Source organism: Mobula hypostoma, chromosome 10 (assembly GCF_963921235.1).
Source record: "Mobula hypostoma chromosome 10, sMobHyp1.1, whole genome shotgun sequence".
Lineage (NCBI taxonomy): Eukaryota > Metazoa > Chordata > Chondrichthyes > Myliobatiformes > Myliobatidae > Mobula > Mobula hypostoma.
The window spans coordinates 45,668,571-45,692,755 of record NC_086106.1 but is presented as its reverse complement, the minus strand read 5'-3'; the positions used below and the strand labels follow the sequence as shown (position 1 = coordinate 45,692,755).

Genomic DNA, 24,185 nt, shown 5'->3' with positions numbered 1-24,185 from the left:
TTCACGTACATCTGCTCTCACTCCATCCTCCCACCACCCTACTAGGAATAGGGTTCCCCTGATCCTCACCTACCACCCCACCAGCCTCCGGGTCCAACATATTATTCTCCGTAACTTCCGCCACCTCCAGCGGGATCCCACCACTAAGCACATCTTTCCCTCCCCGCCTCTCTCTGCATTCTGCAGGGATCGCTCCCTACACAACTCCCTTGTCCATTCGTGCCCCCCATCCCTCCCCACTGATCTCCCTCCTGGCACTTATCCGTGTAAGCGGAACAAGTGCTACACATGCCCTTACACTTCCTCCCTTACCACCATTCAGGGCCCCAAACAGTCCTTCCAGGTGAGGCAACACTTCACCTGTGAGTCGACTGGGGTGATATACTGCGTCCGGTGCTCCCGATGTGGCCTTTTATATATTGGTGAGACCCGACGCAGACTGGGAGACCGCTTTGCTGAACATCTCCGCTCTGTCCGCCAGAGAAAGCAGGATCTCCCAGTGGCCACACATTTTAATTCCACATCCCATTCCCATTCTGACATGTCTATCCACAGCCTCCTCTACTGTAAAGATGAAGCCACACTCAGGTTGGAGGAACAACACCTTATATTCCGTCTGGGTAGCCTCCAACCTGATGGCATGAACATCGACTTCTCTAACTTCTATTAATGCCTCACCTCCCCCTCGTACCCCATCTGTTACTCATTTTTATACACACATTCTTTCTCTCACTCTCCTTTTTCTCCCTCTGTCCCTCTGAATATACCTCTTGCCCATCCTTTGGGTCCCCCCCCCCTTGTCTTTCTTCCCGGACCTCCTGTCCCATGATCCTCTCGTATCCCCTTTTGCCAATCACCTGTCCAGCTCTCGGCTCTATCCCTCCCCCTCCTGTCTTCTCCTATCATTTTGCATCTCCCCCTCCCCTCCAACTTTCAAATCCCTTACTCACTCTTCCTTCAGTTAGTCCTGACGAAGGGTCTCGGCCTGAAACGTCGACTGCACCTCTTCCTAGAGATGCTGCCTGGCCTGCTGCGTTCACCAGCAACTTTCATGTGTGTAGCAGTCAAATGCGTTAGGTTTACCCCGTGAAGACTACAATGACCATGAAGCCTTGCGCGGGCACCAGTGCGCATGCGTAACCTGCGCATGCGTGTACGTGCCGATTTAAAAAAAATAGTTTTTGGCGATTCTGTTCGGCGTGGGGTGTTAATCACAACCGGAATATAGGTGATAAGTGGCTAATACAATCAATTTCATTTCTAAAAGGGTTTATCTAACGAATTTAATATTAAACGCATAGCGCATATTTTCCTCGCATGAATATAGCGATAAGACAATTATCAAGGGAGGACAGGGGAGCTTGAAGTAAGTATTGAACAAACTTCCAGTAGAAGTGGTAGAGGCAGGTTCGATATTATCATTTAAAGAAAACTTGGACAGCTATATGGGCAGGAAAGGAATGGAGGGTTATGGGCTGAGTGCAGGTCAGTGGGACGAGGCGAGAGTAGCATTCGGCACGGACTAGAAGGGCAGAGATGGTCTGTTTCCGTGCCGTAATTGTTATATGGTTATATAAGTCACTTATAATAGCATCTTAACATTTTAAGTAACGTTTGGATATTAAACACACAGCGCATATTTTCCTCGTATGAACATATAAAATCATTGCAACGCACCAATATCGCTGAATCAGTGGGAGCCTTGGGCTAAATACATCAAAGTTGCTGGTGAACGCAGCAGGCCAAGCAGCATCTATAGGAAGAGGTGCAGTCGACGTTTCAGGCCGAGACGAAGGCCTGAAACGTCGACTGCACCTCTTCTTATAGATGCTGCTTGGCCTGCTGCGTTCACCAGCAACTTTGATGTATGTTGCTTGAATTTCCAGCATCTGCAGAATTCCTGTTGTTTCTTGGGCTAAATACTTGTTTTCCTGCAACAACACGGTCCTATCGAGGGGTGATGGGAGACAGCGATACTCAAGGGGGTTCCTCATGTCCAGTCTCTTCCACAATTTAGTATTCGTTGCAGAGATATGTTGGAAATGGAAGCAATGTTTTCAGTGCTTTCCTGACTATCTCAGGATATTTAGCCTTGACTTTGATGCAGAATGCCGGCAGAGATGTTATGTCAAACATACTTTTCAGCCCGTCGTCATTTGCAAGCTCTAGGAGTCGATCTCCTTCCCGCGCTGACATGGATGACACGTGCGTAATGGCTCGACAGTGGCCGTGACAGGGAATGAGGAAAGGTGCAGCTGACTCCTATTGCCAAATCATATTGTTTCCTCGCGGTCCAGAAGCGCATGCCTTGTGGCCCGGTACCGGTCCGCGGCCCAGTGGTTGGGGACCACTAGATTAGAAGACTCGTCTAGGGAGGCTACTTGGGTGGAATTGAGGAATGGGAAAGGTGCAGTAACTCTTATGGGGGTGTATTACAGACCACCAAGTGGGGAGCGAGAATTGAAGGAACAAATTTGTAAGGAGATAGCAGATATTAGTAGTAGGCACAAGGTTGTGATTGTGGGAGATTTTAATTTTCTACACATAGACTGGGAAGCCCATACAGTAAAAGTGCTGGATGGTTTAGGGTTTGCAAAATGTGTGCAAGATAGTTTTTTGCAGCAATACATAGAGATACCAACAAGAGAAGGGGCAGTGTTGGATCTCCTGTTAGGGAATGAGATGGGCCAGGTGACGGAGGTTTGTGTTGGGGAGCACTTCGAGTCCAGTGATCACAATGCTATTAGTTTCAATATAATTATGGTGAAGGATAGATCTGGACCCAGGGTTGAGATTTTTGATTGGAGAAAGGCTAACTTTGAGGAGATGTGAAAGGACTTAGAAGGAGTAGATTGGGACAATTTGTTTTATGGGAAGGATGTAATAGAGAAATGGAAGTCATTTAAAGGTGAAATTTTGAGAGTACAGAATCTTCATGTTCCTGTTAGGATTGTGAAAGATAAGGGAAACGGGTAGGGAAGTTATGGAAATTATGATGATTAAAGAAGAAGAAGTACTGGAGTTTTTAAGGAATATAAAAGTGGAGAAGTCTCCGGGTCCTGACAAGATATTCCCTAGGACATTGAGGGAAGTTAGTGTGGAAAAAGTAGGGGCTCTGACAGAAATATTTCAAATGTCATTAGAAACGGGGATGGTGCCAGAGGATTGGCGTATTGCTTATGTTGTTCCATTGTTTAAAAAGGGTTCCAAGAATAAACCTAGCAATTATTGGCCTGTGAGTTTGACGTCGTGGTGGGTAAATTAATAGAATGTATTCTTAGAGATGGTATATATAATTATCTGGATAGACAGGGTCTGATTAGAAACAGTCAACATGGATTTGTGCATGGAAGATCATGTTTGACAAATCATATTGAGTTTTTTTGAAGAGGTTACTAGGAATATTGATGAGGGTAAAGCAGTGGATGTTGTCTATATGGACTTCAGTAAGGCCTTTGACAAGGTTCCACATGGAAGGTTAGTTAGGAAGGTTCAATCGTTAGGTATTAATATTGAAGTAGTAAAATGGATTCAACAGTGGCTGGATGGGAGACATCAGAGAGTAGTGGTGGATAACTGTTTGTCAGGTTGGAGGCCGGTGACTAGTGGTGTGCCTCAGGGATCTGTACTGGGTCCAATGTTATTTGTCATGTACATTAATGATCTGGATGATGGGGTGGTAAATTGGATGAGTAAGTATGCAGATGATACTAAGATAGGTGGAGCTGTGGATAATGAAGTAGGTTTTCAAAGCTTGCAGACAGATTTAGGCCAGTTAGAAGAGTGGGCTGAAAGATGGCAGATGGAGTTTAATGCTGATAAATGTGAGGTGCTACACTTTGGTAGGACTAATCAAAATAGGATATACATGGTAAATGGTAGGGCACTGAAGAATTCAGTAGAACAGAGGGATCTAGGAATAATGGTGCATAGTTCCCTGAAGGTGGAATCTCATGTGGATAGGGTGGTGAAGAAAGCTTTTGGTATGCTGGCCTTTATAAATCAGAGCATTGAGTATAGGAGTTGGGATGTAATGTTGAAATTGTACAAGGCATTGGTGAGGACAAATTTGGAGTATTGTGTACAGTTTTGGTCACCAAATTATAGGAAAGATGTCAAGAAAATAGAGAGACTACAGGGAAGGTTTACTAGAATGTTACCTGGGTTTCATCACCTAAGTTACAGAGAAAGGTTGAACAAGTTGGGTCTTTATTCTTTCGAACATAGAAGGTTGAGGGGGGACTTGATAGAGGTATTTAAGATTATGAGAGGGATAGATAGAGTTGATGAGGATGGGCTTTTTCCGTTGAGAGTGGGGGAGATTCAAACAAGAGGACATGAGTTGAGAGCTAAAGGGCAAAAGTTTAGGGGTGACATGAGGGGGAGCTTCTTTACTCAGAGAGTGGTAGCTGTGTGGAACGAGCTCCCTGCAGAAGTGGTTGAGGCAGGTTCGATGTTGTCGTTTAAAGTTAAACTGGACAGCTATATGGACAGGAAAGGAATGGAGGGTTATGGGCTGAGTGCAGGTCGGTGGGACTAGGTGAGAGTAAGATTTCGGCACGGACTAGAAGGGCCGAGATGGCCTGTTTCCGTGCTGTTATGGTTATATGGTTATATAAAGATGGATTCACTCAATTACAGGCAGGAACTGCGATTATAAAAGGAAAATTTTAATTGGAAACTGCATCTGAACTACATGAGTTGCAAGTGCATCCTTTAGGGAATCATCCTTTAAGCTAATATTTAGCTTAATTAGCAGACCCTAAAGTCCTAGAATTATGTTGAAAGCAAGTAAATATGACAGAACCGGTCCTGATATGGACTGACTTTAATTATGTTAGGAATGCACTAGAAAGACATCTTCCCACCTGATTAACTACTTGATGTAGATCACACAGAGGTAAACTCCTTCCACATGGAAAAATATTCATGAATATTTATTGACTTGACAATTAGTACAGGTGTTCCACATTGTAGGACATACTGCAGGCCTCTTACACAGCTATTGTAATAAAGTAACGCACTAGACCACTGTTACACTAAGATCAGGAATTACTAAGATTGGTAAATCGGATCACTTGGCTGTCCTTCTCTGACCTGCAGACAGGCAAAGGCTGAAGAGCACAGCTCCAGAGATCAGGACGGCAAAGAGATGGTCACGGGAGGCAGAGGAGCAGTTACGGGATTGCTTTGTGTTGGTGGACTGGGCCATGTTCAAGGACTCAGCTGTGGGTCTGAATGAGTGCACCATGGACATAACAAACTTGATTAAAACAGCTGTAGATGAGTGTGAGCCCACTAAGTCATTCAGAGTCTTCCCCAATCAGAAGACCTGGTGAACCATGAGATCTGCAATTTGCTGAGGGCTGGGTCAGAGGCATTCATGTCCGGTGAGTTTCAAGAGATCTAGGCATGAGCCCTGGAAAGACATCTCATGGTAATTCCAGACTAAACTTGAATCAATGAAGGTTAGTCGACAGTTGTGGCAGGGCTTGACTACTATCACGTCTCATAAAGTTAAATCAAATGATATAAGTGTCAGCAGGGCTTCAGTTTGAGATGAGCCCAAAGTTTGCTATGCTTGCTTTGACTGTTAAAACACAGAGGAACCATGACAAAGTCCTGCAGCCCCCAATGATCATGTGATTTCAGTCTCTGAGGCTGATGTGTGAGCAGCCTTCTGGTGGGTGACCCCACACAAAGCTTCCGGCCCGGGCAGGGTACCTGGCCAAGGACTAAAGACCTGTGCTGATCAACTGGCTGGAGTAGTCACTGAGATCTTTAACCTCTCACTTCTGCAGTCTGAGGTACCCACCTGCTTCAAATAAGCTTTAGTTATATTGGTGCCCAAAAAGAACTTGGTGACTTGTCTCCCTAACAGCAGCATTAACATCCAGAGTGATGGAGTGCTTGAAGAGGTTGGTGATGAAACCTATCAACTTCTGCCTGAGAAGTGACTTGGATCCGCTCCAATTTACCTACCAGAGCAACAGGATCCTCAGCAGATGCCATCTCATTGACTTTTCGCTCAACAGGTTCGATTGGGAGAACTGCACAGACACAGTATTTTGTCATTGTGCAAGACTGCTGAGAAGGTTCCGGGATAAAAGGGAGACACTGCCTAGCGTAGCAGGCATGGAAGGAGCGTGAGTTAGAGTAGTAGGGCTTCGGCGAGGTAAAGAGGTAAGTTACTTTCATATCTCTTTTTTTCCTCGAACCTCAGAAGAGTGGGTATGACTGCGAGGCCAATTTTCTGCTCTGGGAGTCAGATGTGGGACATCCAGGAGACTTTCAGCCTCCCTGATGGCCACATTTGCTCCAGGCGCATTGAGCTGCAGCTCGATGACCTTCGGCCTGTTAGGGAAAGTGAGGAGGTGATCAATAGGAGTTAGAGGATGGTAGTCACCCCGGGACCATGGGAGACAGATACGTGGGTGACTGTCAGGAGAGTTAGGAGAGAGTGCCAGGTAGTGGAGAACACCCCTTAACAATAAGTACTCCATTTTGAGTACTGTTGGGGATGACGACCTGCCTGGGGGAAGCAACAGTGGCCGTGTCTCTGGCACTGAGTCTTGCCCTGTGGCTCAGAAGGGTAGGGAACAGAAGAGGGTGGCAGCAGTAATAGGGGACTCTATAGTTAAGGGGACAGATAGGCAATTCTGTTGGTGCAGGAAAGAAACGCAGATGGTAGTTTGCCTCCCAGCTGCCAAGGTTCGTGATGTTTCTCATCGCATCCACGCTATCCTGCAAAGGAAGAGTGAGCAGACAGAAGTTGTGACACAGATTGGTACAAATGACATAGGCAGAAAAGGGGTGGAAGTCCTGAAAACAGAATACAGGGAGTTAGGAAGGAAGCTGAAAATCAGGAATTCATGCAACAGTGAGTATTGGAACAGAATGAAGTGGAGGATAAATGCATAGCTGATGGATTGGTGTAAGGGGGCAGGGATTCAGATTTCTGTATCATTGAGGCCTCTTCTGGGGCAGGTGTCACCTGTACAAAAGGGATAGGGTGCACTTGAACCCGGGGGTGGGGGAGCAATGTCCTGGCAGGGAGGTTTGCTAATGCTAGGGTTTAAACTACATTTGCAGGGGGGTGGGAACTGAAGTGAAGAGGCACAGGATGGGGCGGTCGGTGCACAAGTAGAGACAGCTTGTAGAGAGTTTGTGAGAAAGGATAGGGAGATGATAGAACAAAGATGCAGTCGGCCAGATAGTTTGAGATGTGTCTATTTTAATTCAAGGAGTATCATAAACAAGGCAGATGAACTAAGAGCGTGGATCAGTACATGGAAGTGTGACATTGTGACCATTACAGAGACTTGGATGTCTCAGGGGGCAGGAATGGCTGCTGAGTGTGCCAGGCTTCAGATGTTTCAAAAAGGACAGGGAGGGAGGCAAAAGAGGTGGGGCCATGGTAATGCTAATTAAGGAAAGTAGCATGGCTGCAGAAAGGAGGAAGTCATTGAGGGATTGTCTACTGAGTCAGTGTGGGCGGAAGTCAGAAAGAGGAAAGTGGGCAATAACTCTACTGGGTGTTTTTGATAGACCCCCTAACGGTAACAGGAATATTGAGGAGCAGATAGGGAGGCAGATTCTAGAACGGTGCAATAATAATAGGGTTGTTGTGATGGGAGATTTTAACTTTCCTAATATTGATTGACTTCCCCCTAGCGCAAGGGGTTTAGATGGGGTGGTGTTTGTTAGGTGTGTTCAGGAAGGTTTCCTGAAGCAATATGTAGGTAAGCCAACCAGAGGAGAGGCTGTACTTGATCTGATATTGGGAAGTGAACCTGGTCAGGTGTCAGATCTATCGGTGGGAGAGCATTTTGGAGGTAGTGATCACAACTCTGTCCCTTTTACCATAGCACTGGCAAGGGATAGGAGCAGACAATTTGGGAAAACATTTAATAGGGGTTGGGGGAGATATAATTCGATTAGGCAGGAACTTCAGAGCATTAATTGGGAGCAGATGTTCTCAGGGAAATGCATGGCAGAAGTGTGGCAAATGTTCAGGGAACATTTGAATGGCATACTGCATAGGTATGTTCCATCGAGTTAGGGAAAGGATGGTAGGGTAAAAGAACCATGGTGTACAAAGGATGTGGAAAATCTAGTTAAGAAGAAAAGAGAAGCTTACAAAAGGTTCAAGAAACCAGGTACTGATAGAGCTCTACAAAATTACAAAGTTGCCAGGAAGGAGCTCAAGAATGAAATTAGGAGAGCCAGAATGTCCATGAGAAGGCCTTGGTGAGCAGGATTACGGAAAGCCCCAAGGCATTCTATAAGTATGTGAAGAGCAAGAGGATGAGCCATGTGAGAATAGGACCAATCAGGTGCGATAGTGGAAATGCATGCATGGAGTCGGAGGAGGTAGCAGAGGTACTTAATGAATATTCTGCTTCAGTATTCACCAGGAGAAAAGGACCTTGGCAATTGTGGGGATGACTTACAGTGGTCTGAAATGCTTGTGCATATAGACATTAAGAAAGAGGATGTGCTGGAGCTCTTGAAAAGCAGTAAGTTAGATAAATCACCAGAACCAGACAAGATATACCCCAGGCTACTGTGGCAAGCGAGGGAGGAGGTTGCTGAGCCTCTGACGACGACCTTTGCATAATCAATAGGGACGGGAGAGGTACTGGAAGACTAGAGGGTTGCAAATGTTGTTTTTCTTGTTCAGGAAAGAGAGTAGAGATAACCAAGGAAATTATAGACCAGTGAGTCTTACTTCAGTGGTGGGCAAGTTGTTGGAGAAGATCCTGAGAGACGGGATTTATGAGCATTTGGAGAGATATATCTGATTAGAGATAGTCAGCATGACATTGTCAAGGGCATGTCATGCCTTACAAAACTGATTGATTTCTTTGAGAATGTAGCAAAACACATTGATGAAGGTAGAGCAGTGGATGTAGTGTATATGGATTTCAGTAAGACATTGTCATGGTCCAGATTGGGTTCCCTTTAAATTTACTTTGTTCATGTTACAATCTGGACCGTTGACTCTCTGTTTCCCTTCGATTCCCTGTTTTCCCGTGTCCCTCAGGCTTGGTGATTAGAGGCAATTTACTCTTGGCTGAACCGGCAGTTTATAAGTCTCCGGCTTTCAGCCGTTCGGAGCGAGAGCGTTACGAAGTCACCGAAGGTAATGCGAGCCAATGTCACCTGGCCGGAGCCAACTAAGTTTCCTGCTGGAGCAAACCTAGTCTCCTCCCGAAGCAAGTGCCAGCAAGCCGCCTTCCCTTGCCAGAGCGGGTCAGTCAAAGTTAACCCGCCGGGGTGAGTCAAGAGCTTGCCGATGCCTGGAGCTCACATGTGCCCAGTTAGAGTACTGACCATCATTGAGTGGTCTCCGTATCCATGTCCTGCGTCTAAAAGGGGTCCCGGCCCTGTACCCTGGAAGGGTCCTGACCCTGTGTCAAGAAGAGTCCCAACTCCGTCCTGTGTCTAAGAAGGATTCCCAGCTCAGTGTTTTATGTCCTTTGTCTGAGTCTGTCCCGTGAATAAGAAGAGACCCTGGCTCCAGAGGTTTCAAGTAACAAGTCCTGGCTCTGGGGGTTTCAAGTATCAAGTCCTGGCTCTGGGGGTTTCAGGTATCAAGTCCTGGCTCTGGGGGTTTCAAGTATCAAGTCCTGGCTCTGGGGGTTTCAGGTATCAAGTCCTGGCTCTGGGGGTTTCAGGTATCAAGTCCTGGCTCTGGGGGTTTCAAGTATCAAGTCCTGGCTCTGGGGGTTTCAGGTATCAAGTCCTGGCTCTGGGGGTTTCAGGTATCAGTTCCTGGCTCCGAGGTCCGTGTTCCGAGTCCTGGCTCAGACCCTTAGTCCCAGCCTAGTCCTTGTCCATTGCGTTAATCCCGCTTCTGCTTTGCTCTCCTTGGAACAAGCAATAAACTGAATTTAATTCATCTCACAAGACGTGTTTGTGTCTTGCATTTGGGTCCACCCTTGCTCCCTTCCTTTGTGACAGACATTTGATAAGGTTCCCCATGCAAGGCTCCTTCTGAAAATAAGGAAGCATGGGATCCAAGGAGAGCTTGCTTTGTGGATCCAGAACTGGCTTGCCCACAGAAGGCAAAGGATGGTTGCAGATTGTTTGTATTCTGCATGGAGGTCAGTGACCCATGGTGTGCCTCAGGGATCTGTTCTGGGACCCCTCCCCTTTGTGATTTTTATAAATGACCTGGATGAGGAAGTAGAAGGGTGGGTTAGTAAGTTTTCTGATGACACAAAGGTTGGGGGTGTTGTGGATAGTGTGGAGGGCTGTCAGAGGTTACAGCGGGACATCAATAGGATGCAGAACTGGGCTGAGAAGTGGCAGATGGAGCTTAACCCAGATAAGTGTGAGGTGGTTCATTTCAGTAGGTTAAATTTGAAGACAGAATGTAGTACTAATGCTAAGACTAATGTAGTACTAATGCAGTGTGGAGGATCAGCAAGATTTTGGGGTCCGTGTCAGTAGAACGTTGACAGTGTTGTTAAGTGTATTGGCTCTCATCAACCATGGGATCCCCATAAGAGCTGTGAGTTATTGTTACAGCTATATAAGACCTCAGTTAGATGTCCCTTGCAGCATTGCGTTCAGTTCTGGTTACCTCACTACAGGGAGGATGTGGATACTATAGAGAGAGTGCAGAGGAGATTTACAAGGATGTTGCCTGGATTGGAGAGCGTGCCTTATGAGAACAGGTTAAGTGAACACGGCCTTTTCTCCTTGGAGCTACAGAGGATAAGAGGGGACCTGATAGAGGTGTGTAAGATGATGAAAGTCATTGATCATGTGGATAGTCAGAGGCATTTTCCCAGGGCTGAAATGGCTAAGACAAGGGTGCATAGTTTTAAGGTGCTTGGAAGTAGGTACAAGGGGGATGTCAGAGTTAAGTTTTTCACAGAGAGGTTGTTGGGTGCGTGGAATGCACTGCCAGCCATGATGGTGGAGCCAGATACAATAGGGTGTTTTAATAGACTCTTAGATAGGTACATGGAGCTCAGGAAAACAGAGGTCTCTGCAGTAGGGTAATTCTAAGCAGTTTCTAGGGTAGGTTACATGGTTGACCTAACATCGTGGGCTGAAGGGCCTGTAATGTGCTGTAGATTTCTATGTTCTAGAACCCTGCAACATCTAGGCAGAAAAGATACATACATCAGGATGCTCTTTATAAACTACAGCACAGCATTCAATACCATCATCCCTTCGAAGCTCACTAATAAGCTCCCACACCTCGGCCTGAATAACTCCTTGTGCAATTAGATCCTCTATTTCCTCACTTGCAAACCACAGTCAGTTCAGATTGGCAAAACTTCCCCTATCATCTCTATCGGCACAGAGGAACCACAAGACTGTGTGTTTAGCTCCCTGCTCTACTCACTTATGACTGTGTGGTTAAGCGCAGCTCCAATGCCATATTCCAGTTTGCTGACGACACCACTGTCGTAGGCCGAATCAAAGAAGGTGATGAGATAGAAAGTCTGGCTGAGTGCTGTCATAACAACAACAGAAAACCACAAAGGATTTGGACACAATCATGACGGTGGACAAGCCACTCATGCGGAATTAGCCATATTATACTGGTGGCCTTACATGTTGAATAGTTGTAATCAATTTGTTGCAAATTGAAATGACTGTCTGGCCTTAATAAAGGAGCAGTCACAAGACCAGCTCCAATGAGACAAACAAAACCAACTGCACTAATGTCGTTGAGGCAAATTGAAAGTTCCAGCATCTCAAGGCAATCCACCTTACCAGAAACCTCATGGGTATGTTCCTGTGATTGCTGATCTTTATAGGGGATATATGTGGTTAGCCCCCATGACTTCTTTAGTGAGGCCACAACTGCCACAACACTCCGAAACTATATACTGTATGTATGTTTCCATCAGTTACATTACATCACACAGCCACCATCACTTGCCCATCCCCCCAGAATTCACTAACACTGGCATTATGAGCCCGTCCGGAGCTCAGACAAGACACCTGGCTTGCGTCCTATGTTCCATGTGTTGCCTCTGGCTCGTCCAGAGGTGTCTTGACATGCTCGTGGTCATGTCTAACCAGCAGGGGTGTGGTAGTGGAAACCTCCAAGCCTTGGTGGGCTGGTTTAAGACAATCTACTGAAACACATTAAGGATTACCCCTCTTATCTATGATAAAAGTCTTTTCTCTCCATTCCAAAGAATGGAACAGACCATTGTAAGAGGGCCTAAGGGGACGTTGGTGTGCATAGAACCATACCATAGAACCATAGAAACTACAGCACAGAGGCAGGCCTTTTGGCCCTTCTTGGCTGTGCCGAACTATTTTCTGCCTATCCCACTGACCTGCACACGGACCATATCCCTCCATACACCTCCCATCCATGTATCTGTCCAATTTATTCTTAAATGTTAAAAAAGAACCCGCATTTACCACCTCGTCTGGCAGCACATTCCATACTCCCACCACTCTCTGTGTGAAGAAGCCCCCCCCCTAATGTTCCCTTTAAACTTTTCCCCCCTTACCCTTAACCCATGTCCTCTGGTTTCTTTCTCCCCCTGCCTCAGTGGAAAAAGCCTGCTTGCATTCACTCTATCTATACCCATCATAATTTTATATACCTCTATCAAATCTCCCCTCATTCTTCTACGCTCCAGGGAATAAAGTCCTAACCTATTCAACCTTTCTCTGTAACTGAGTTTCTCAAGTCCCGGCAACATCCTTGTAAACCTTCTCTGCACTCTTTCAACCTTATTTATATCCTTCCTGTAATTTGATGACCAAAACTGAACACAATACTCCAGATTCGGCCTCACCAATGCCTTATACAACCTCATCATAACATTCCAGCTCTTATACTCAATACTTTGATTAATAAAGGGCAATGTACCAAAAGCTCTCTTTACGACCCTATCTACTTGTGACGCCACTTTTAGGGAATTTTGATTCTGTATTCCCAGATCCCTCTGTTCTACTGCACTCCTCAGTGCCTTACCATTAACCCTGTATGTTCTACCTTGGTTTGTCCTTCCAACGTGCAATACCTCACACTTGTCTGTATTAAACTCCATCTGCCATTTTTCCAGCTGGTCCAAGTCCCTCTGCAGGCTCTGAAAACCTTCCTCACTGTCTACTACACCTACAATCTCTGTATCATCAGCAAATTTGCTGATCCAATTTACCACATTATCATCCAGATCATTGATATAGATGACAAATAACAATGGACCCAGCACTGATCCCTGTGGCACACCACTAGTCACAGGCCTCCACTCAGAGAAGCAATTCTCCACTACCACTCTTTGGCTTCTTCCATTGAGCCAATGTCTAATCCAATTTACCACCTCTCCATGTATACCGAGCGACTGAATTTTCCTAACTAACCTCCCATGCGGGACCTTGTCAAAGGCCTTACTGAAATCCATGTAGACAATATCCACTGCCTTCCCTTCATCCACTTTCCTAGTAACCTCCTCGAAAAACTCCAACAGATTGGTCAAACATGACCTACCATGCACAAAGCCATGTTGACTCTCCCTAATAAGTCCCTGTCTATCCAAATGCTTGTAGATTCTGTCTCTTAGTACTCCCTCCAATAACTTACCTACTACCGACGTTAAACTTACCGGCCTATAATTTCCCGGATTACTTTTCGATCCTTTTTTAAACAATGGAACAACATGAGCCACTCTCCAATCCTCCGGCACCTCACCCGTAGACAGCGACATTTTAAATATTTCTGCCAGGGCCCCCACAATTTCCACACTGGTCTCCTTCAAGGTCCGAGGGAACACCTGTCAGGTCCCGGGGATTTATCCACTTTAATTTTCTTCAAGACAGCAAGCACCTCCTCCTTTTCAATCTGTACAGTTTCCATGGTCTCACTACTTGATTCCCTCAATTCCATAGATTTCACGCCAATTTCCTTAGTAAATACAGAACGCAAAAAACCTATTTAAGATCTCCCCCATTTCATCATGGCGGATGAAAACAAATGAGGCGGAATGCAGGTCAAAGGGAATCCAAGGGTGCTGTACACCATGATGGGAGATGGGAATAGGTGCAAAGAGTTGAATTTTCTGAGGAGGGTTGTATGCTGTTGAGAGGTCAGCCAGACAGTCGTGGCATCAGGAATAAAATCACCTGATGCTCGTAATGGCTGACCATACAGTAACTCACCTGCGGACAACTGCAGGTCCCCTTTTGGAGCTGTTCTGAGCCCAAGCAGAACTCACAGGAGACAACCATGCCTACACTCATCGGTCAGGGAATCCCTCAGAACAGCCTTTAAAGAGCAGTGAAACTGCTCACACAGGGCATAAGACTGCGGGTGATACGCCATGGTGTGTTGTAGCCAAATGCCGAGGTGCTGGGCCATCGTAGCCCAGAGGTCTGATCTGAATTGGGGACCGCATTAAGAGAAACTATCAGATGAGGTGCCAAACCAAGCAGCGCAGGTGCTGATCAACGCACGAGCCACGTCTGTTGCTATTGTTAATGCTAGAGAGATGACCTCTGGCCACCTGGTGGTACAGTCCACCACGATAAGAAGGTGCATGAAACCATGGGATGGGGGATGAGGACCAACAAGGCCCATATTGACATGCTCAAACCGTCACTCAGGGAGCTTAGACGATGCCAGTGGCACCTGAACATGATGGTTAATTTTTGCCCGTTGGCACTCCACACAGGCTGCAGTCTATCCCTAAGGCCATGCCATACAAACTTTAGTGCAACCAGTTTCCGTGAGACCTTCCGGCCTGGATGCGAGAGGCCATGTATGGAATCAAAAACAGTCCCCCTCCAGTTTGTGTACACTCTGGGCTGAAGCTGACTGGTTGAGACATCACACAAGAGAGAAATCCCTGCTTCCCCAAAGTTAATGTCAGCAAACCACAGTAGGCCCGTGACTGGTTCAGTAAGCCTGGGCTTCTGGGCCAGTAGCTTGGTCGGCTGCCATCCAGGTATGGTCAACCCCTATGTGTACGGTCACGACGACTGACCGTGTGAGGCAATCAGCCATGGTGTTAGTTTTTCCCCTTGATATGTTGTTTATCCATTGTGAACTCTGATACTGTATGTAGGCCAGGTGGCATTGCTGCTGTGCAGACCAAGGGCATGATATTTTGGCCATCGTGTGCATGAGAGGTTTGTGGTCAATGAACGCTGTGAAATGGAGACTGAGAAGCTCACTATCAAATGTGCTATACTTCCTTTTGGGGCGGTGGGGGAGAGGAGCTATCAGTTGAAGAAGGTGAGTGGCTATCACACACCTCTGGTCAACTGTTTGTGCACAGCGTCCATAGTCTGAGGCATCAGTAGTAATGTCCATGGGTGCACTGGGGAGCAGGTACACCAGTGGGTCATGTTGGAAAGAGCTCATTTGGTATCACCAAAGACCCTCATCACGTCTGCTGAACAGTCAAGCACTTGACTAGGAGTATTGTTTTCAAGCAAACTCTACAGGTGAAGCATTGGTTCAACAGCTCACAGAATGAAGTAGTGATCGAAATTCACCATATCTAAAAACTCCTGCAGTTTTTAGTAGCACGGGGCAGAGGGAAATCCATATAGTGGCTACTTTTGATGGGAGGGGTTTCTGACCTTCTGCGGAGATGTGATGGCCGAGAAAGTCAATGATTGACAGCACAAACTCGCATTTAGCAGGGTTAATAATCAACCCGTGCTGGTTTAAGTGCTTGACTGTTTTGCGTGCTTATGCTGCAGGCCCTGATGATCAGGCTTATTGAAGCAGGGAAAGAAGCAGGAATGATGCACCTCTGCCTGGCTGAGTGTAAACTATCAGCCATTTTAGCAAGCACCCAATAGTCCTTCAAGGGTGCATTAGCAAGGGCTAAGTGAACTTGATCAAGCATTTGCTACATGAAGAGTTCTTTAAAAAATAAAACAAGGATGGTGATTTCCCAGGAGAGACAGCACGTGGTCCATTAGCTCTGATGGCTTAGCATCGCCAAGGCCGGGCAAAACGAGCAACTCTTTGGCACGCTCAAATTCCAATAGCCCAGAAGTCTGTCAGCGGTGAGAAAGGTAAGTTTTCAGCAATCAGTACTCATCGAGTTTTGACAGCTGTCCTATTAAACTCACCATTTTTAATGCTGTGGAACTGCTGAGTGATGCGACCACCTAGTGTCATCGGTAGTGATTTCTCGCAGAGTAAACTGGGCCTCAGCTTGTACAAACTAAGCAATAGCATTTTACTCCCAAAATTAGGGCAGTTTCAAAGCATGACTTCATTGATTGTGAAGGTGTTAGGAGTCCACAAGATAAGATGGGCCACACTTAGCATGGTTCCCTGAAAGGGAAATCTTGTCCGATACATTTATTGGAGGGAATTACAGGCAGGATAGACAATGGAGTGTCAACGGATGTTTATTACTTGGATTTTCAGAAGGGCTTTGGCAAGGCGGCACACATGAGGCCTCTAGCAAGAGGCCCATGGTATTACAGGAAAGATAACAGGATAGTTAGAAGATTGGATGACTGGCAGGAGGCAAAGAGTGTGAATAAAGAGAGCCGTGGTTATCTGCCAGGGACTAGTGGTGTTCTGCAGAGGTCGGTGTTGAGTATGCTTCTTTTCACATTATATGTCAATGATTAGCTGAGAGAAATGATGGTCTTGTGTCCAGGTTTACAGATGATACAATAATAGGTAGAAGGGAAGCAGGGAGTCTGCAGGATTAGGAAAATGGGCAAAAAAGTGGCAGTTGGAATACAATGCAGAGAAGCGTGTGGTCATTCACCTTGGTGGAGGGAATAAAGACTTAAACTGTTTTCTAGGTGGGGAGAAAATGCAGAAATCAGAGGAGCAAGGGACTTGGGAGCCTTCATGTGGGATTCCCTGAAGGTCAACTTGCACCTCGAGTCAGGGGTAAGGAGTTCAAATGCAATGTTGCCCCCACGTCTCTCACATTTAAGGCACGTGCTCTATCTTGGTCCTGTGTTCTTACTGATCACCATCCATGTTTCAGCTGACAACAGTGAGCTCGTCGGTGAATTTGTATTTATTATAGAAGCTGTGTTGAGCCACACAGCCGTGGTTGTAAAGAGAGTAGAGGTGGAGGGCTAAAGATGAATCCTTGATGTGCATCTGTGTTGATGGGCAGAATGAATATGAGCCATTATGTAGAGGTTAAGAAGTAGCACTTTGAGGGGAGTGCTTCTCCTGGTGCCACATAGAAGTGAAGTCCAACAAAGTTAAGCGAGATGAATTTGTGGCTGAGGAGCTGATGTTGAGGACATGGGTACAGGTTCTCAGGCCACCGAGGTCTCTTCTGGGCTATGGCAACCTTTACAAGAGGAATGGATTGTACTTGACCAGTACACTTCCAAGGACGTTTGCTCATGCTACACAGGAGGAGTTAAACTAGACTGGCGGGAGCAAGTCAGGGAATATGAAAGAAAAAGTTTAATAATCAAGATAGTCAGGAGCACAATTAAGGGGGGGTTGTTTGGAAGGAACACAGAATTAAACTGTATTTATTTTACTACATGAGAATTAACAAGTAAAGTAAAATGTGGATTAGCTCTTATACCATTGCTGACTGAAAGAAAGGCTGAATTGGGAGCTCAATGTTCCAAGGTACTGATAACCAGGACTCTGTGTCAGGTGTGACAGAGGTACCAGAGTAAACTGACAATTTGAGGCAACACTGGCTGATCAGAGATATTGAGTCTCTGGTCAAGACAAGGGAGGAATCATAAATTAGGAATAGAAGGTCAGATAGAGGTGAATCCTTCAATTACTATAAAAAGATTAAGAATATGAGATGAGCAGATGAGCTTACAGTGTGGATCAGTACTCGGAGCTATGACGTTGTAGCCATTACAAAGACTTGGATGGCTCAGGGGCAGGAATGGTTACTTAGAGTGCCAAGCTTTAGATGTTTCAGAAAGGACAGGGAGGAAGGCAAAAGAGGTGGGGGTGTGGCATTGCTGATCGGAGATAATGTCATGGCTGCAGAAAAGGAGGAAGTCATGGAGGGATTGTCTACTGAGTCTCTGTGGGTGGAAGTTAGAAACAGGAAGAGGTCAATAACCCAACTGGATGTTTTTTATAGACCACCTAATATTAAAACAGACAGAGAGGAGCAGAGAGAGAGAGACAGATTCTGCAAAGGTGTAATAATAACAGGGTTGTCATGGTGGGAGATTTTAATTTCTCAAATTTTGATTGGCATCTCCTTAGAGCAAGAGGTTTAGATGAGGTAGAGTTTGTTAGGTGTGTTCAGGAAGGCTTCCTGACACAATATATAGATAAGCCTACAAAAGGAGAGGCTATACTTGATCCGGGAAATGAACCTGGTGTCAGGTCTCTCAGTGGGAGAGCACTTCGGAGATAGTGATCACAATTCTATCTCCTTTACCATAGCATTGGAGAGAGATAGGAACAGACAAGTTAGGAAAACATTTAAGAGGAAATATGAAGCTATCAGGCGGGAACTTGGAAGCATAAGTTGGGAACAGCTGTTCTCAAGGTAATGTTTGGCAGAAATGTGGCAAATGTTCAAGTGATACTTGCTGAATAGGTACGTTCCAATGAGACAGGGAAAGGATGGTAGGGTACAGGAACTGTGGTGTGCAAAGGCTGTTGAAAATCTAGTCAAGAAGAAAAGAAAAGCTTACGAAAGGATTGAAAAACTAGGTAATGGTAGAAATCTAGAAGATTATAAGGCTAGCAGGAAGGAGCTTAAGAAGAAACTAGGAGAACCAGAAGGGGCAATGAAAATCCTTTTGATCCTCTCTTGGATTAAGGAATACCCCAAGACATTCTACAAGTATGTGAAGAGCAAAAGGATAAGTCACAAGAGAACAGGACCAATCAAGTGCGACAGTGAAAAAGAGTGTTTGGAACCAGAGGAGATAGCAGAGATACTTAATGAATACTTTGCTTCAGTATTCGCTACAGAAAAGGATCTTGGCAATTGTAGGGATGACTTACAGTAGATTGAAAAGCTTGAACATAAAGACATTAAGAAAGAGGATGTGCTGGAGCTTTTGGAAAACATCAAGATAGATAAGCCTCCGAGACTGGACGAGATGTACCCCAGGCTACTGTGGGAGGCGAGGGAGGAGATGGCTGAGCCTCTAGCAATGATCTTTGCATCATCAATGGGGACAGGAGAGGTTCCGGAGGATTGGAGGGTTGCAGATGTTGATCCCTTATTCAAGAAAGGGAGTAGAGATAGACCAGGAAATTATAGACCAGTGAGTCTTACTTCAGTGGTTGGTAAGTTGATGGAAAAGACCCTGAGAGGCAGGATTTATGAACATTTGGAGAGGCATAATATGATTAGGAATAGTCAGCACGGCTTTGTCAAGGGCAGGTTGTGGCTTATGAGCCTGATTGAATTTTACAATATATATTAATGACTTGGATGAGGGAATTAAATGCAGCATCTCCAAGTTTGCGGATGACACGAAGCTGGGTGGCAGTGTTAGCAGTGAGGAGGATGCTAAGAGGATGCAGGGTGACTTGGATAGGTTGGGTGAGTGGGCAAACTCATGGCAGATGCAATTTAATGTGGATAAATGTGAAGTTATCCACTTTGGTGGCAAAAATAGGAAAACAGATTATTATCTGAATGGTGGCCGATTAGGAAAAGGGGAGGTGCAACGAGACCTGGGTGTCATTATACACCAGTCATTGAAAGTGGGCATGCAGGTACAGCAGGCGGTGAAAAAGGCGAACGGTATGCTGGCATTTATAGCGAGAGGATTCGAGTACAGGAGCAGGGAGGTACTACTGCAGTTGTACAAGGCCTTGGTGAGACCACACCTGGAGTATTGTGTGCAGTTTTGGTCCCCTAATCTGAGGAAAGACATCTTTGCCATAGAGGGAGTACAAAGAAGGTTCACCAGATTGATTCCTGGGATGGCAGGTCTTTCATATGAAGAAAGACTGGATGAACTGGGCTTGTACTCGTTGGAATTTAGAAGATTGAGGGGGGATCTGATTGAAACGTATAAGATCCTAAAGGGATTGGACAGGCTAGATGCGGGAAGATTGTTCCCGATGTTGGGGAGGTCTAGAACGAGGGGTCACAGTTTGAGGATAGAGGGGAAGCCTTTTAGGACCAAGGTTAAGAAAAACTTCTTCATACAGAGAGTGGTGAATCTGTGGAATTCTCTGCCACAGCAAACTGTTGAGGCCAGTTCATTAGCTATGTTTAAAAGGAAGTTAGATATGGCCCTTGTGGCTACAGGGGTCAGGGGGTATGGAGGGAAGGCTGGGTTCTGAGTTGGATGATCAGCCATGATCATAATAAATGGCGGTGCAGGCTCAAAGGGCCGAATGGCCTACTCCTCCACCTATTTTCTATGTTTCTATGTTTCTATGTGTCTAAACACATTGATGAAGGTAGAGCAGTAGATGTAGTGTATATGGATTTCTGTAAGGCATTTCATTAGGTACCCCTTGCAAGGCTTATTGAGAAAGTAAGGAGGCATGGGATCCAAGGGGATCCAAGGGGCTTTATGGATCCAGAACTGGCTTGCCCACAGAAGGCAAAGAATGGTTGTAGATGGGTCATATTCTGCATGGAGGTCGGTGACCAGTGGCATGACTCAGGGATCTGTTCTGGATCCCTACTCCTCGTGATTTTTATAAATGACCTAGATGAGGAAGTGGAGGGATGGGTTCGTGAATTTGATGATGACACAAAGGTTGGGGATGTTGTGCATAGTGTGGAGGGCTGTCAGAGGTTACAGCAGGACATCGATAGAATGTAAAACTGGGCTGAGAAGTGGCAGATGGAGTTCAACTCAGATAAGTGTGAGGTGGTTCATTTTGGTAGGTCAAATATGATGGCAGAATATAATATTAATCGTAAGACTCTTGGAAGTGTGGAGGATCAGAGGGATTTTGGGGTCTGAGTCCATAGGACATTCAAAGCTGCTGCGCAGGTTGACCCTGTGGTTGAGAAGGTTTACAGTGTATTGGCATTCATCAACCGAGAGCCAACAGGTAATGTTACAGCTATACAGGACCCTGGTCAGACCCCACTTGAAGTACTGTGCTCAGTTTTGGTCACCTCACTACAGGAAGGATCTGGAAACCATAGAAAGGGTACACAGGAGATTTACAAGGATGTTGCCTGGATTGAGGAGCATGCCCTATGAGAATAGGTTGAGTGAACTCAGCCTTTTCTCCTTGGAGTGGCGGAGGATGAGAGGTGACCTGATAGAGGTGTATAAGATGATGAAAGGTATTGATTAAGTGGATAGTCAGAGGCTTTTTCCCAGGGCTGAAATGGCTAGCATGAGAGGGCACAGTTTTAAGGTTCCTTGAAGTAGGTACAGAGGAGCTGTCAGGGGTAAGTTTTTTTCTGTAGAGAGTAGTGAGTGTGTGGAATGGGCTGCCGGCAGCAGTAGTGGAGGCAGATATGATAGAGTCCTTTAAGAGACTCCCTGTATAGGTACATGGAGCTTAGAAAAATAGAGGGCTATGGGTAACCCTTGGTAGTTTCTAAAGTAAGTACATGCTCAGCACAGCATTGTGGGCCGAAGGGCCTGTATTGTGCTGTAGGTTCTTTGAGGAATTAGCAAGCAAGGTGGAGAAACAAGAGGCAGTGGATGTCCTTTACTTGGATTTTCAGAAGGCATTTCTGGGGCTGCTTAAAAAGATAAAATCCTATGTTATTACAGGATAGATACTGGTATGAATAGTGGAATGGCTGACTGGCAGGAGGTAGCGAGTGGGGGCCTTTCTGGCTGGCCGCCAGTAACTAGTGGTGTTCCTCAGGGGTCAGTATTGGGACTGCTACTTTTCATATTGTTTGTCAATGATTAAGATAATAGAAATAATGGCTTCGTGGCAAAGTTTGCGGATGATGCAAAGACATGTGCAGGGGTAGGTCGTGCTGAGGAAACAATGCGATTGCAACAGGACTTAGACAAATTTTAAGAATAGGCAAAAAAGTGGCTGATGAAATATAGTGTTGGGAAATATATGATAATGCATTTTGATGAAAGGAACGATAGTGTGAACTGTTATCTAAATGGGAAAAAGGTTCAAACATCAGAGGTGTGGAGGGACTTAGAAGTCCTTGTGCAAGACTCCCACAAGGTTAATTTACAGGTTGAGTCTCTGGTAAAGAAGGCAAGTGCAATGTTGCTACTTAATTCAAGGGGAATAGAATATAAGAGCAAAGAGATAAAGTTGTAAGCCTTTATAAGTCACTAGTTAGGCTGCACTTCAAAGTATTGTCAACAGTTTTGGGCCCCAGATCTCAGAAGGGATGTGTTATCATTGGAGAGAGTCCAGAGAAGATTCACAAGGATAATTCCAGGAATGAGGGGGTTAACATATGAGGACCGTTTGGCAGCTTTGCGCCTCTACTCACTGGAATTTAGAAGAATGCATGGCAATCTCATTGAAACCGACCGAATGTTGAAAGGACTAGATAGGGTGGAGGTGCAGAGGATGTTTCCTATGGTGGGAATATTCAGAACTAGAGGGTACAGACACAAAATTGAGGAGTGACCTTTTAGAACAAAAGTAAGAAGGAAATTTTTTAGCCAAAGAGTGGTGAATCTGTGGAATACTATGCCACAAACTGCAGTGGTGGCCAAATCCATAGGTATTTTTAAGGTGGGAGTTTATCATTTCCTGATCGGTTAGGGCATCAAAGGATATGGCGACAAAGCAGGTGTATGGGGTTGAGTGGGATCTGGGATCAGCCATGATGGAAGGGTGGAGCAGACTCGATGGGCTGAATAACCTAATTTGGCTCCTATGTCTTATGGTCCTGTCAAATTTTAGAGAACATTATGCAGTAAATGGCAGGACTTTTAACAACTTTGATGTGCAAAGCAAACATTGGTTCTAACTCCATTGCTCACTTATAGTGGCGACACAAGTGGATAGGATGTGTTTCCTGATAGAAGTATTCAAAATTATGACAGGCTTAGATAGATTGATAGCGGTTCATATCACACCTGGAAATGTCAAATTTTAGATACTAGAGGGCATCATTTTATAATGACAGGCCATAAGTCAAAGCCAAAGTTAAAGCAAAGGAGAGGGCATACAAGGAAGCAAAAATTAGTGGGAAGACAAAGGATTGGGAAGTTCTTAAAACCTTACAAAAGGAAACTAAGAAGGTCATTAAGAGAGAAAAGATGAACTATGAAAGGAAGCTAGCAAATAATATCAAAGAGGATACTAAAAGCTTTTTCAAGTATATAAAGAGTAAAAGACAGGTGAGAGTAGATACAGGACCGATAGAAAATGATGCTGGAGAAATTGTAATGGGAGATAAGGAGATGGCAGAGGAACTGAACAAGTATTTTACATCAGTCTTCACTGAGGAAGACATCAACAGTATACCGGACACTCAAGGGTGGCAGGGAAGAGAAGTGTGCGCAGTCACAATTACGACAGAGAAAGTACTCAGGAAGCGGAATAGTCTAAAGGTAGATAAATCTCCCGGACCAGATGGAATGCACCCGTGTGTTCTGAAGGAAGTAGCTGTGGAGATTGTGGAGGCATTAGCAATGATCTTTCAAAAGTCGATAGATTCTGGCATGGTTCCGGAGGACTGGAAGATTGCAAATGTCACTCCACTATTTAAGAAGGGGGCAAGGAAGCAAAAAGGAAATTATAGACCTGTTAGCTTGACATCCGTGGTTGGGAAGTTGTTGGAGTCGATTGTCAAGGATGAGTTACAGAGTACCTGGAGGCATATGACAAGATATGCATATACAGAACTCAACATGGATTCCTTAAAGGAAAATTCTGCCTGACAAACCTATTACAATTTTTTGAGGAAATTACAAATAGGCAAGACAAGGGAGATGCAGTGGATGTTGTATACTTGGATTTTCAGAAGGCCTTTGACAAGGTGCCACACATGAGGCTACTTAACAAGATAAGAGCCCATGGAATTATGGGAAAGTTACATACGTGGATAGAGCGTTGGCTGATTGGCAGGAAACAGAGAGTAGGAATAAAGGGATCCTATTCTGGTTGGCTACCGGTTACCAGTGGTGTTCCACAGGGATCCGTGTTGGGGCCGCTTCTTTTTACATTGTACATCAACGATTTGGATTATGGAATAGATGGCTTTGTGGCTAAGTTCGCTGACGATACAAAGATAGGTGGAGGGGCCGGTAGGGCTGAGGAAACGGAGAGTCTGCAGAGAGACTTGGATAGAATGGAAGAATGGGCAAAGAAGTGGCAAATGAAATACGGTGTT

General features: G+C 45.4%; 1 long non-coding RNA gene across 1 annotated transcript in view; it reads left to right on the top strand.

Annotated features, from left to right (window-relative positions):
* Positions 1 to 15,731: 15,731 nt before the first annotated feature.
* LOC134352883 (uncharacterized) overlaps positions 15,732 to 24,185 on the top strand; it is a 47,077-nt gene continuing 38,623 nt past the window's right edge. The window contains exon 1 of the long non-coding RNA XR_010019493.1: positions 15,732 to 16,017. This is a non-coding gene — a long non-coding RNA (uncharacterized LOC134352883). The remainder of the gene's footprint in view (positions 16,018 to 24,185) is intronic.